Raw genomic sequence first — 13,694 nt, 5'->3', positions numbered from 1 at the left:
TACTGAGCATTCAGGTCAGAGCAGTGATGACCACAACAGGGAGAAGTTCTCCCATGCTGGATGATGTCCTTCGTCATTGTTTTCAGGTATGGCTGTTTTTGTTGTTGCCAACTTATTCTACTCACTGGCTCTCAGGCTGGGGGAAGGTGGTAAATGGTTCATCACTACACCTGGTTTGGGCCACCCCTGCTCCTGCAGCTCCACAGCAGCCCTTCTTTAGGCCAAAGGGATCTGGCTTTCCTACCCACTTTCCAGCTGGGAGTTTTCAAAGGAAGAGCAATCTTAACTGTGTTTTTTCATACAAACTCTCCTCACTGAAATATGGTACCACTCAGCAGATTCAGCCATTTGATTTGACGTCTAAATGTAAAAATCCCTTACTGCCAAGTGATTTAACACTTCACCAAAACACCACTGTTACAACATTATTTTCATTATTTTCAGGGTATTGACAATTTAGAGAGTCGCCTGTCCAACCAGCCCATTCGCAGAAACTTAACAAGGTCTGCAGACACCCCTCAATGGGTAAAAAATCTGGAGCTGCTGCTGGCAATGACAGCACTGCCTGTGCTTCTCCCTTCTGCTTCACATCTGGGAGCACTCAGGGGCAGGTGCAAGAGGGAGAGATGGGTATGGGGTTCTGCAGCACACACTGGGCAGCTGCATCCAAACCTCTACTTTCAGCCTCCTCTGGGGACACACTAAAGGGGCAGCTGCTCTGCAGGCTGGTTGGAGACAAACATTTTGACACAGGGAAAAAATAGCTGCTTAAGAAAAAAAGATAGTGGAACAGAAGAGGAAAAGCTGAGAAAACAGGAAGCCCCCAAATAATCTCATGGCTGGACAAAATACAGGAAGCATGGAGGAAGGAAGCAGTACTTGATTAGAGAAAAATCCAAAATCATAGAATCATAGAATGGTTTTGGTTGGAAGGGACATTTAAAGGTCATCTAGTCCAACACCTTGCAGCGAGCAGGGACATCTTCAACGAAATCAGGTTGCTCAGAGCCCCGTCCAGCCTGGCCTGGAATGTCTCCAGGGCTGGGGCATCCACCACTTCTCTTGGAGACCTGAGCCAATGTTTCACCACCCTCATCGTAAAAAATTTCTTCCTTACGTCTGGCCTGAATCTCCTCTCTTTTAGTTTAAAACTGTTACTCCTTGTCCTGTCACGATAGGCCCTGTCAAAAAGTCTGTGCCCATCTTTCTTATAGCCCCCTCTTAAGTACTGAAAGTCTGCAATAAGGTTTCTCTTCTCCAGGCTGGACAACCCCAGCTCTCAGTCTGTCCTCACAGCACAGATGTTCCAGCCCTCTGATCATTATTGTGGCTTCCTCTGGACCCTCTTCAACAGGTCCAAGTCTTTCCTGTGCTGAGGGCTCCAGAGCTGGACACAAGCACTCCAGGTGGGGTCTCACCAGAGCAGAGGGGCAAAATCACCTCCCTTCACCTGCTGGCCACACTCCTTCTGATGCTCCCCAAGGGCTGCAAGTACACATTGTTGGCTCATGTCCGGCTTTTCATTCACCAGTACCCCCAAGTCCTTCTCCGCAGGGCTGCTCTCAATCCCTTCATCCCCCAGCCTGTTCTGATACTGGGGGTTGCACTTGGCCTTGTTGAACTGCATGAGGTTTTCACGGGCCCAATTCTCAAGCCTGTTCAGATCCCTCTGGATGGCATCTCATCCTTCAGGTGTGTCAACTGTACCATTTACCATTCAGCTTGCTGTCATCTGTAAGCTTGCTGAGGGTGCACTCAATCCCACTGTCTATGTCTTTGATGAAGAATAACAAATAGTACTGGTCCCCAGACAGACCCCTGAGGGAGATCACTTGTTAACTGTGTCCATTCAGACTACCCTCTGGATGTGACAATCTAACCAGTTCCTCATCCACCAAACAGTCTACCCATCAAATCCATATCTCTTCACTTGAGAAAAAAGGATGTTGTGGAGGATCATGTCAAAGGCTTTACAGAAGTCCAGACAGATTACATCCATAGACCTTTCTTTGTCCACTGATGTAGTTACTCCATCACAGAAGGTCACTCGATTGGCCAGGCAGGACCAACCTAGATAATGCAGTGGGAATCAAAACAATAGATTAAAACAATGTTTTCCTTTATGGCAGTGCTGGGCAAATGACTGTCTGCTTATCCACAGCTAAAAATAAAAACAAAAACAAAACAAAAAAACCCCACTGTCCACTTATCCACAACTGAGGATAATGTATTTTATGTGATTATTGTATTTCGCTCCTCTTTACTATTTCTGAAAAAATATATCCACCCAAAACTAATAAGACCTAGTTTTCAAATCCTGAATGCATTTTCAGGGACCTTATAAATAAATCCAATATTGACAATTTCTACACTGTACAGTATAGTGGAAAGATGGAAAGGCTAGAGGACAGTGACAGATAAATAATATACCCATGTTTGCACTATCTTATGTCTTCCATTTTTCCTGAGAGATCGTTTCTGCTGTCAAGAAATATTTTTGCCTTATACATGTCTGTGTGCTCAGAAACATGACAATAACCAAAGGGTTAACAGAAAGCCTTTAACTTTCTGCCACTTTTTTACAAGAGGTATAATAGGTATGTGCTGTCTCTCATTTTCATTGCTTGCAGCAAAAAATGTTTTACACGTTTCAGCACAAAGATTTCTTCCTTTTCTTGATGGTGCTCACCACAGGACTGTTTCTTATAAGGACAGTATGATCTCTCTTCTACACCTGCAGAGACTTATTTGTCTAGTGCATAAACACACAGACAAAATGTGCTAAAACAAAGTAAGGATAAACAGACTGAAATCAATACAGTTAATACATGGCTGACTTTGGTTCAGTTCTTTTCATTTCATTACAAATACAAGAACAATTTCTCTAAATTCTTTTAAGACCAACCAGACCAATAACAACAACAAAGTTGCAGTAAACAAATAATAAAAAATTAGTATTTTCTTGTGCACCCTATTTAGAAAAATACTATTTTGTTTCACATGGGAAAGCACTTCCACACATAAACAGCAAAAAATGGGCATAGGTGCAATGAACAGAACATTACAGTCACATGCAAAATAATAACGTGAGAATAGAGTATGTATTCTTTAAGATTAATTTTATATTTGATATATATCATCATGAATCATTATATATACACATATATCTCTCACTGGATGCAATATGTGGAAACACATACCAGTGCACGGGATGAATTTGCACCCAATCATGTTTTTCAGAGTCTCTGAATTGTTTCTAAATTGCCTCACATCAAGGAGAAATTGTACTGCAGTTTGTTATGAGGTTTTTTTTTCCCCCCCTAACCTTCTCGGTATTTCCTCCTAGCAATCACTGCTCCAATCTTTTACTTTTCTCTGGGATGTTAGGAGAAGGTGAATGGCAGAGGTAAAAATCTGTGTAAAGGACAACTGACATTTAAACAATCTATTGAATGTTTGTATTGAACAACAGATAAAAGAAAGACATCTTCCTGAACCCAGGCTTAAGCATCTCGTAACTATGATCAGCTCTGGGCAGGATTCCATTACCATTTTAATCCCAAATTTCCTTTTCTGGGAAAAAAAAAAAAAAAAGAAAAGAAAAAAAAAAAAAGGTGGGAAACCTGGCTGCAAAGAAGGTCCAAACAGAAGAATAATTTTGTTTCAAAGCTACTTTAAATTCACATCACACAGTGACACATTCTTCAGTCTTCAGCTTTGTTTTGGCTGATGTTACATTATCTTCATATATAATGCTAACAGGCACTAGCCATACCACGTATCAAAAGACCTTTACAAGAACAAAGACAGTAGAGCTCACTCAAAACGTGCACATTCGTGGCAGCCCTGGGCGACACACAGTTAGAAAACAGCACTTTCTCCATCTCACCCAGGTTTGATGCTGCAGATACACTTTTCACTTGGATGTCTAAATGAAGTTGCTGCAGTCTACACTAACCTGGTGAAAGCGTGGAGATGGAGAGCAGCCACCCAAAAAGGCTTTGGAAGAAGCTACTCTCTCTCCACTGAACACACAGGGAGCCTATGGAGAGGCCACTGTCTGACTTGGGAAGATCCACGATCAGTTTTAGATCAGCAAACAGTAAGAGACCTGGTCCTTCATGAATTTTTCTGCTCATCATTACAAAACCCATCCATATGAAAGTCCATTTGTTCAAGGAATTCCTCTTGCTAATACATAAATCAGTGCCACAAAGCTGAGCCCAAGGGTTTTTTAAGCAGTAAAGAACAAAAGAGTCAAAGAACAAAAAAATGTCAGAGAGAAAACCCTGATTTCTCTTCCCACCCCCTTCCCAGAGTGGTGGTTCGCTTTCACATGAAGCTTAAAGACAATGTTGCAGAGGTTAATGTTCTAAAGAATTAATCTATCCATTTATAAATGTATATCTCTGTGTCCTGATTCTGTGACCTTGTTCTAATTTGGAGGCATCTGCTGGAAAAGAATGTATTCTGAAATTAAAAGAAAACAAAAACAAAGAAACAAATAGGAATTATATTCCCTTTGATTCAAATTATTGGGTTCAAAATGGCTTTCAGCGATAAGTGACATGTTTTGTCATAACATTAGGCACTGATATCAAAAGTCAATAATAGAATGTCATATATCTGTAAAAATAAGCCTTTTTGATTGTGTGAAAGTCTAGATGAGCATGACCTATCGTTTCTTATAGAAATGCTGGTATAGCGTACTCTAACTACTGTAGTATCAACGCTGTGCTTTACATAATTAAGTAAGGGTTGTTAGTCTAATTTAATGGCTGTGAAGGTAAAGATTATGAGATGTGACCAGGAAAACAGGTGAAAATACTTTTGAGCTAAAGGGGTGGCAAGGACTTAGTTTGGGCCACTATGCAGCAGTGAAGCACCCCTGCTCCTCAGGCTACTCTAAAGCAGTGACTAATGTGTTTTTTAATATGGAAAAGAGGGAATAGTAGTTTCTCCTCTTTTGGCACTCTTATGAAGTCACACTTCAGGTATAGTATTCCTGTAAATGCAGACCTAATTAACCAGGCAGTACCTGAGTGATACAAATGAGAACAAAACAGAAGACAAAGCATTCAGTCTCAGACGACAGGGAGAGCCAGAAATGTTATATCCTGTCCCAGACCTAGAGAATGAAGAAGGAGCCTATAGCACATAACCTGTTTCACAACCCTGACTTAACAGAGCACTGACTATTAAAGCATATGTGAATTGTAAAGTAATTGCTGCACACTTTGCAGATTTTCTAATGTCAAAGTTCCTTAAAGCATTTCCATTCTGTTTTGTCTAAAATGACTATGAAAACTGCTGAGTGAAAATGGTTCATGTATTGAGAACAGAATCCATGTCATTTAGAAACCTCTTACACTGGGAACACATCACTCTTGTACACAGCATTAATGTACATGACATTGCCAATGGTGCAAAACAGAAAAAAAGGAAATGAAAGTACAGCATCCGTTTAAATCTCCCTACATCGTAACCTGGAATAGGATCAAACTGTCAGACAGCAACTGGCCACTGCAATGAGCTCTCAGCCTGGAGTACATCAGCTATAGCAGTATGAAACTGGATCCAGCTGTTTAGCTGGAAAACAGGAAAAAAAGGAAGAACCAGTGTCTAGGCAGATTGAATTAACAAACTAGCCCAGGGTAAACCCTGCTGTAAACCTTATACAATCAAAGTTAACAGGAGATTAATTTAGTCCAAACTGAGTTATGAAAGTGCTGAAATATGTTAGAGTGGAGATGGAAAAATCCCATTGTTGTGAGCAATTCTAATGCAAGGGAGGGTTAAATGGGAGGTGTTAACTGCAAGTTCCTCTGAGCAAGGATGATGCTATGGGTGGAAAGGAGATTCAGCAGTTGAAATGGGAAAGCCCACTGTGGCAGGAGCGCTGAGGAGCTGGAGAACCTAATCACACATAAACCCCAAGGACCGTTTCTGTGAGTGCACTGTTTGGCAGCAAGAGTTAAAAACAAAGACAAACAATATTGCTCAGTACTGTATAACAAACCTCATTACCAAGTAGGTCTCTTATATTTCCATTCTTAATACTGTAACCAACATGCCAGAACTGTACAGAAAAAAATGAAGCTTGCAGTTTCCTGCATTCAAACCCAATTATATTCTTGTTTCAAGCAAATACTAAATTCATATTTTATCACAGATTCATTACGAACATTTTTCTCAGTCAAAGTATGCAAAAAGTTAGGATTTACCAGTGCCAGTAGTAAGGAGCTTTTTCGGTTCTCTTCAGTAACCTATTTTGTTATCCTGATAGTAAACCAGATAATAGAAACTTCCTTTCAAAGTTTATCATGCAGGAAAATGCAACTGTGCCCCCAATGTTTTCATGTTACAACACTGCATTTAAAATTAGTTTTCTCAGTTTCTTTCTATTCTTGATGATGTTGTCCTTTCATAAATGTTTGTTGTTTACAAATCGTGACGAAGTGGCCTGTGGCCAGTGTTTTCCAGATGGGGATTCAGCACTGACTTGTGGTGCTTGTTGTTTAATTCAGTGCAGCAGTGGGTTTTGTTCACTGGCTTTGTGGGCAAAATGCGGAACTATCACAATGAGTTTCCAGCAGATTGCAAAAGCAGCTTGTCAAAGGGTGTGTTGAGCACATGCTTGATATTTTAAAATCTCTTGAAGACCAAGTTTCACATGTGTTCACATGGCTGCATGTTTGCTGTTAGAACTGCAAGTCACAGATGGTAATTTTTTCAGAGATTCATGAGACTGGAATTTGATTTTGCTATATAATTTAGATGACTTGGTAAATCATATACATTAAAATACATTAAAGATTATTGTCTAAGTCACCTCCTTCAGAGGGAAAACACAAGTTCTCTATGACTAATCCAGTCTTTGAGACATATACAGCTGCAGATGCTACCCTTACTTCAGAGACAGACTGACCAAGCAAAAGCAGGTTTGTCTGACACCCAGTGCAATTATTGCCTATTATTACATACATATAAAAACCTATCCAATATGCAGATAAATCAAGAAAATACCTGATTTTGCCCTCTGCCTGCCTTGAATTTCAGTTTCAGGATGGCTGCTACTGAAATGTACAGAGCCCCTTGTAATAAATACACAAGTGACAGCATTGTGGAATAAACAGGTATGTAAAACACACTTAAAATTATAGCAAGATGAATTTATATCACATATGTTCAAATTACCAGCTAAGTATTTACATATACAAGTTACAAATGCGTTCATGTAGACTGACACTTAGGTATATAATCTAGCCATAAAAGTTTAAACAAGAATATACAAGTCTACTGTATCTCAAGATTTTAGTACAAATAAAATAGTTGCTTTCTGAAATTGTCTTGCACTCATTTTTCATCTAAAGTATCAAATTCAATATATGCACTGGTCTGAAAAATTTGAGACACCAGTCAATAAAAAAATGCAGGTATTCTGAGGGCTATCATACATGTAAAAACATACAATTAACAATGAAAGTTTATTAGGGATACTTATTGCACTGAAGTTGAAATAAGTATGTATTTAAGTGAATGAGTCATTTGTTTCCACTGCTCTCTAATCTTGTTGATATTTTATTTTTCTCTCCTGTGTACATATATGCACAGATGCACACCGTACATTAGTAATAGTGCAAGCAGATGCTGAGACTTGTAAAAATGTAATAGATTGCTTTTAGCTATTCTGAAACTACATTGTCCACACAGCCATCACATAATTCCACCAGTTTTTAAATACACAAATATAAACTCTAATCCATCTGCTTAATGACTTGCAAAACAATAAGGCTTATGCATCGTTCCACATATTACAACATAGCACTGAGACAAAACCAAACCAAAACAACTTTTTTGGCTTTTAAAGCTCTTGGAAGGGCACAAAAGTTCCTGAGTGGAAGTCACAAAACTGGCTGCTGGCTCAAATCCTTTTTTTGAGCATGAGTGAGCTAAGCCTTCTCTTTCCTTCTCTCAATCTGGGAATAGAGCAAAGCCTTGTTGCTCTACGTGAGCCATCTCCAACGGAACCTACAGAGTGATGTGGAACAGGTCGCACTTGGCAGAGGAACAGCATGGGCAGAAGGGATGCAAAGCCCTAGGTGAGTTGCCTCCTCATGGATCATGATCATATAGCCGCACCTGTGATCATATGGTTTCCCACACTGTGTTCCATAAATCTTTCCGTGCCTCTTCTGATAAATGCTAGTTCCGTGATTTTCAAACACATTTGTGGCATGGTTTGGGTGGTATAAAAGCAGTATGTTGTGATTACCTGTTAGAATGTTAACACATAACGATGCATGCTAAGTTGCTCATGGCTACAACCAGCAACAGAGGCCACCTTTGAAGATCTTTGTGCACAAACCATCTGTTTCCAGGTACCAAAGAAAAGAGGTACGCTAGTGGGACTAAGTTAGAAGTCACAACTCCAGCAGCTGTCCTTAAAGCAGTGTGACCTAAACCAAGCTTACAACAGAACAGACGTAAGGCTCAAAATGGCATGGCTTTTGAAATCAAATATTTTGCAAGACAAAATGCAGCAGCAAATACATGTAAAGTGGACTAGTGTGCAGTGCTAGAGAGACACTTCTGCCTCCAGCACCAAGATGCCTTTTCATATAATAAAGCCTCTGCAATGCTACCTGACAAACTCTGTAAAGCCTCTGCCTTGTTCTCCTTCACATCCTTCCTGAAAAGTCTTCAGAAGGGACTGTACTATGCTCTGATCTGATAATGTGGAGGCAGCTGACCAGTAGAGCCTTCCCACTTTTATGTACAACATGTTAATTTTGCAGGCATTTCTGTCTCCTGTAGCCCATCCACTCTTGCTGCACAGTTCCTGCCTAATGTTTTGTGTAATCTGATGCTGGTTTATAAAAGCATTTAGGAGATGAAATGTTTTTCTTTCCTGAAAGTACTACTTACAACAATCCCTAATGCTTCATCAAGTGTTCTAGAATTTACCCAGCCAAAACTATAAAAGCTACAATCTAAAATTATATGAGTAGCTAAAGAAATCTAATGGCATATGCCGTGAGTTAGTGGTATATAAATGCTTTCAGAAGATCTGATATGCTGCTTCATTGAGTAATACCACTAAGAAGAAAAAATTAAATGTATTTAATATTACTTTAGTTCACTGATTTCAATGGGATTATTGCCTGAAAAGAAGCCACAAAACAGTCACATTGTTATTTTAATTTCTGGAAAATTACCAAACTTTTCTTTTTCCCTTCTGCACTGCAGTCTGTATTTTGTTACTGAGGGACAGATGTTAATCTCCTCCTGCTTCCCCGCTATGAACTATAAATCACTACCTATTTATATTAGATAGAGTCTTAGAAAAAAGCTAATAATGATAGTGGTCATGGTTAAAGCATGGTTAAATTCACTAAAACACAATGGGCCTTTTCAGGACTGATGTCATTGCAAGTTCAAAGCAAAAGATAAGGCATCTGGAAATATACTTTAGGAGTGTATATTGAAATTACATCCACACCAATTATATCATTTTTTTCAGCAAAATATCCTCCTCTCTCTCCACCTAAAATCACCTGACAGATTTTGCTTTCAAATCCAGGGAAGGTAACTTTTAAAAAAAATATTTTATTACACTATATGTGACAAATGTGACGTGAGCTCATGTTGAAGCCTTGTATGCCATTGGTTCTGAAAAACACCAAATTTCATTTTGGTTTGTTTGGACAGGATTTTAATGACAAAGTAGGAAGAGTCAGGAGCACTTCAGGACTCTTGAGCATTGGGTTAACCTTTGATATCAGGTTCATACATCTAAAGCCTGTACAGAGATGATTGTCAGCCCACTTATCTCCTGTATGACACAGGACAAGGAGCCTTATCCACCAGTATTTGCCAGCTGTTCTACAATTCACTAATCAACCCACCCTCCCCATAATCAATCAAGCCCACGTTTAAAGAAAGCTATCTTTGTATACGCTCAGTGTCCCACAAAATCTAATTACATCCACCTCACTAAGAAAGGAAATAGGAAAAAAAAAAAAAAAGACTAGCCAGCCATTCAAATTATTTTGTTTGTTTTAGTCTAAATGCCTCAGTGTTTAATAGTCAGAACAGTTGTGCTCCAGGTACCCACCCCCCGATCCAGAAGTCAGGGATGGGGAGCAGTATGAAGCCTCAATAATCCAAGGTGAAATAGTTAGCGACCTGCTACATTACTTGGACACCCATAAGTCTATGAGGCCAGATGTGATACACCCACTGTGCTGAGGGAGCTGGAAGAGGTGATCACTGACTCACTTTCCATTATTTACCAGCAATCTTGGCAAACTTGGGAGGTCCCAGTTGACTGGAAGTTGGCAAATGTGATGCCCATCTACAAGAAGGGCCGGAAGGAGGATCCGGGGAACTAGAGTCTAACCTCAGTGCTGGGGAAGGTCATGGAGCAGATGATCTTGAGTAACATCACACAGCACTTACAAGACAGCCAAGTGATCAGGCCCAGCCAACATGGGTTTATGAAAGGCAGGTCCTGTTTGACCAACCTGATCTCCTTCTATGACAAGGTGACGCAACTCGTAGATGAGGAAAAGGCTGTGGATATTGTGTACTTAGACTTCAGTAAAGCCTTAGACACCGTATCCCACAGCATTCTCCTGGAGAAGCTGCAGCTCATGGCCTGGATGGGTGTACTCTGCAATGGATAAAGAACTGGCTGGAGGGCTGGGCCCAAAGAGTTGTGGGGAACAGAGCCAAATCCAGTTGGTGGCTGGTCACGAGTGGTGTTGCCCAGGGCTCAGTATTGGGGCCAGTTCTGTTTAATCTCTTTATCAATGCTCTGGAAGAAGGGATTGAGTGCACTCTTACTAAGTTTGTAAATGACACCAAATTGGATGGCAGTGTTCATCTGCTGGAGGGTAGGAAGGTCATACAGAGGGATGTGGACAGGCTGGGCCATTGGGCTGAGGCCAATTGTATGAGGTTTAACAAAGCCAAGTGTCCTGCACTTGGGTCACAACAACCCCAGGCAGCGCTACAGGCTTGGGGAAGAGTGGCTGGGAAGCTGCCTGGAGGAAAAGGATCTGGGGGTGTTGACTGACAGCCAGCTGAACATGAGCCAGCAGTGTGCCCAGGTGGCCAAAAAGGCCAACAGCATCCTGGCTTGTATCAGGAACAGTGTGGCCAGCAGGACTAGAGAAGTGATTGTGCCGCTGTACTTGGCACTGGTGAGGACCCACCTTGAACACTGTTTTCAGTTTTGGGCCACACATCATGAGAAGGACATTGAAAAACTAGAGAGAGTTCAAAGAAGCTGGTGAGGGGTCTGGAGCACAAGTCCAATGACAAGTGGTTGAGGGAACTGGAGCTGTTTAGCCTGGAGAAAAGGAGCCTGAGGGGAGACCTTATCGCTGTCTACAACTACCTGAAAGGAGGTTGTAGCATGGAGGGTGTTGGTTTCTTCTCCCAAGTGACAACTGATAGGACAAGAGGAAATGGCCTCAAGTTGTACCAGGGGAGGTTCTGACTGGATATTAGGAAAAAATTATTCACTATAAGGGTTGTCAGGCATTGGAACAGGCTGCTTGGGGAAGTGGTGGAGTCACCATTCCTGCAGGTGTTTAAAAGGCATTTAGACGAGGTTCTTAGGGACATGGTTTAGTGCTGGAGTTATGGTTGGACCCTATGATGCTGAGGGTCTCTTCTGACCAAAGTGATTCTATGATTCCATGATCTAAGCTTTCTGAGCAAGAAATGATTAATGTGAATTCAATGTAATCTTTTAATTCCCCTTTTACTTAAATGGTGACATACACAAAATCTAATGAGCTTTGTATTAGGCAAGCAAGCCATTGATGTTGCATGGCATCAAAAGTCTAGAAAAAGGTCTTTGCCGAAACTGGTTTTGTGATTACCCAGATACCCTATTTCAGCTAGCACAAATATCGGCAAAAAGAAGCAGCTCACTTGCTCTGCTTATGTTGAGGCCAGGCAGAGCACAGCTGGAAAAACCTCCCTAGGGTCTTCCTACAGAAGAGTGTGGCTGGAGAATGTACGAAGGCAATCCACCCCTCTGGAAGCCCTTGCTGCTCCCAGCTCCAGAGCTTTCCCCTGGCCACTCACCTCCACCTGCATCCCAGGTTTGTAACTACAGCTCACAGCTTTTGCCTCTTTTTTCTACTTCTAGCAGCTGACTGGCCCTTCTGATTATTATCCATTATTGATTTTTCAGGTAGGCAGCAATGAAGTTGCAAAAAGAAGTCCAAAGGCAATTAAGAGCTTGGGATTCAGGGCCTTGGGATGACTGGTTACCTGATCAGGAGCAGAAGCGTTCTCCTCTGTCCCTCCAGTGTAAACTGGTGTAACCAGCAGAATATTATTTTTTTTTTTAATCATGATTCAGTATAAATGACACCAGGCATGCTGGTAACAGGGTAGATCTGTCTCAAAGGGAGAAAAGGATCTTCATGTAGGAGTCAGCAGGGCTCACTGAAAGAGCTTTAAACTTGATTTGAAGGGAGAAAAGGGATAAAACCAGGCTTGCTAGAGATAAGCCTTGGAGGTGGGATGTCAATGTTTGAGGGATGATGTGCTCTTGACTTCCTTCAGTCTACCATCTCAGTGGAGGTAGCAGATGGAAATCCACATGGCAGCAAAGACAGGAGGTCTATTGATGTTTTAGAAACCATAAAAGTTCCTGAAAACAGCCACAAAGGAATTAGGTCTTCTCCTTAAAAAGAGGTGGCAGAATCAATAGCCCAGTGAAGTGCATCTGTATTACACCAAAGCAGACAGCACAGGCAAGAAAGAGGACGAGCTAGAGAAGCCATTGTGCAGCAGAAAAACTACAACATAGTTGCCATTACAGAAACACAGTGGGATGATTTTCATAACTGGAGTGCTGCATTAGATGGCTGGCTATAAACTCTTCAGAAGGGATAGGCAAGGAAGGAGAGGAGGTGGGGTAGCCATGTGTGTTAGCAACAGTTTTGATTGTCTGGAGCTTGATGAGGGTGATAAGGTTGAGTGTTTATGTGAGACATCTTCATTTCCACTTTTTCTTAAAGAGAAATATGCACCTTACATGACCTTTAAAGGCTGCATTATTATTTTATCATCTGGATCACACACCTTCCAGAGCAGTAGTTTGTTACAGATATATAAAAGATTATGGCACTTTTTGGACTAATATGATTTCTGCCAGCAAGTATGCCTAGAAGTGTATGTTACTTGTGTTTCCCTAAGTTCTGATGCCTACTTCAGTGAATATAAAGTTTTAAAACAGGAAAATAAGCCATCAAGGAGCTACACATCTGACACTTTTCACCAGTATTCTATTTTGTGTTACTTATACTAAGTTTTGGAATAACATAACTAAAAACCTCAGGAGCAGACTCATGGCAACTGTCCCAATTCTTTGTTCTGCTGCAGACAAAGCTACACTGCAAAGTACATCACACAGAGTATGTCCCTCAAACATGAAAATTACTGTCTTTTACTGCTAATAAAAGATTATTTGTAAATAAATAAGACACTACAATGGGAGTCATAATCACAACTGAAAAGCCAGAGAGCCACTATTAGAAGACTCCTCTTTTAAATCACTTTTCAAAGAGCTAAATTCAGCTTAATTTCAAAGCTACTGTAAAAGTATGTAGCTGTTGTAAGAGTATTTGATTAGAGCCTTCGTATATTCTTCCCATGCATCAACATTT

This window comes from Columba livia, chromosome Z (genome assembly GCF_036013475.1).
Source record: "Columba livia isolate bColLiv1 breed racing homer chromosome Z, bColLiv1.pat.W.v2, whole genome shotgun sequence".
In the NCBI taxonomy this organism is placed as follows: Eukaryota; Metazoa; Chordata; class Aves; order Columbiformes; family Columbidae; genus Columba; species Columba livia.
This window is presented reverse-complemented; position numbering follows the sequence as displayed.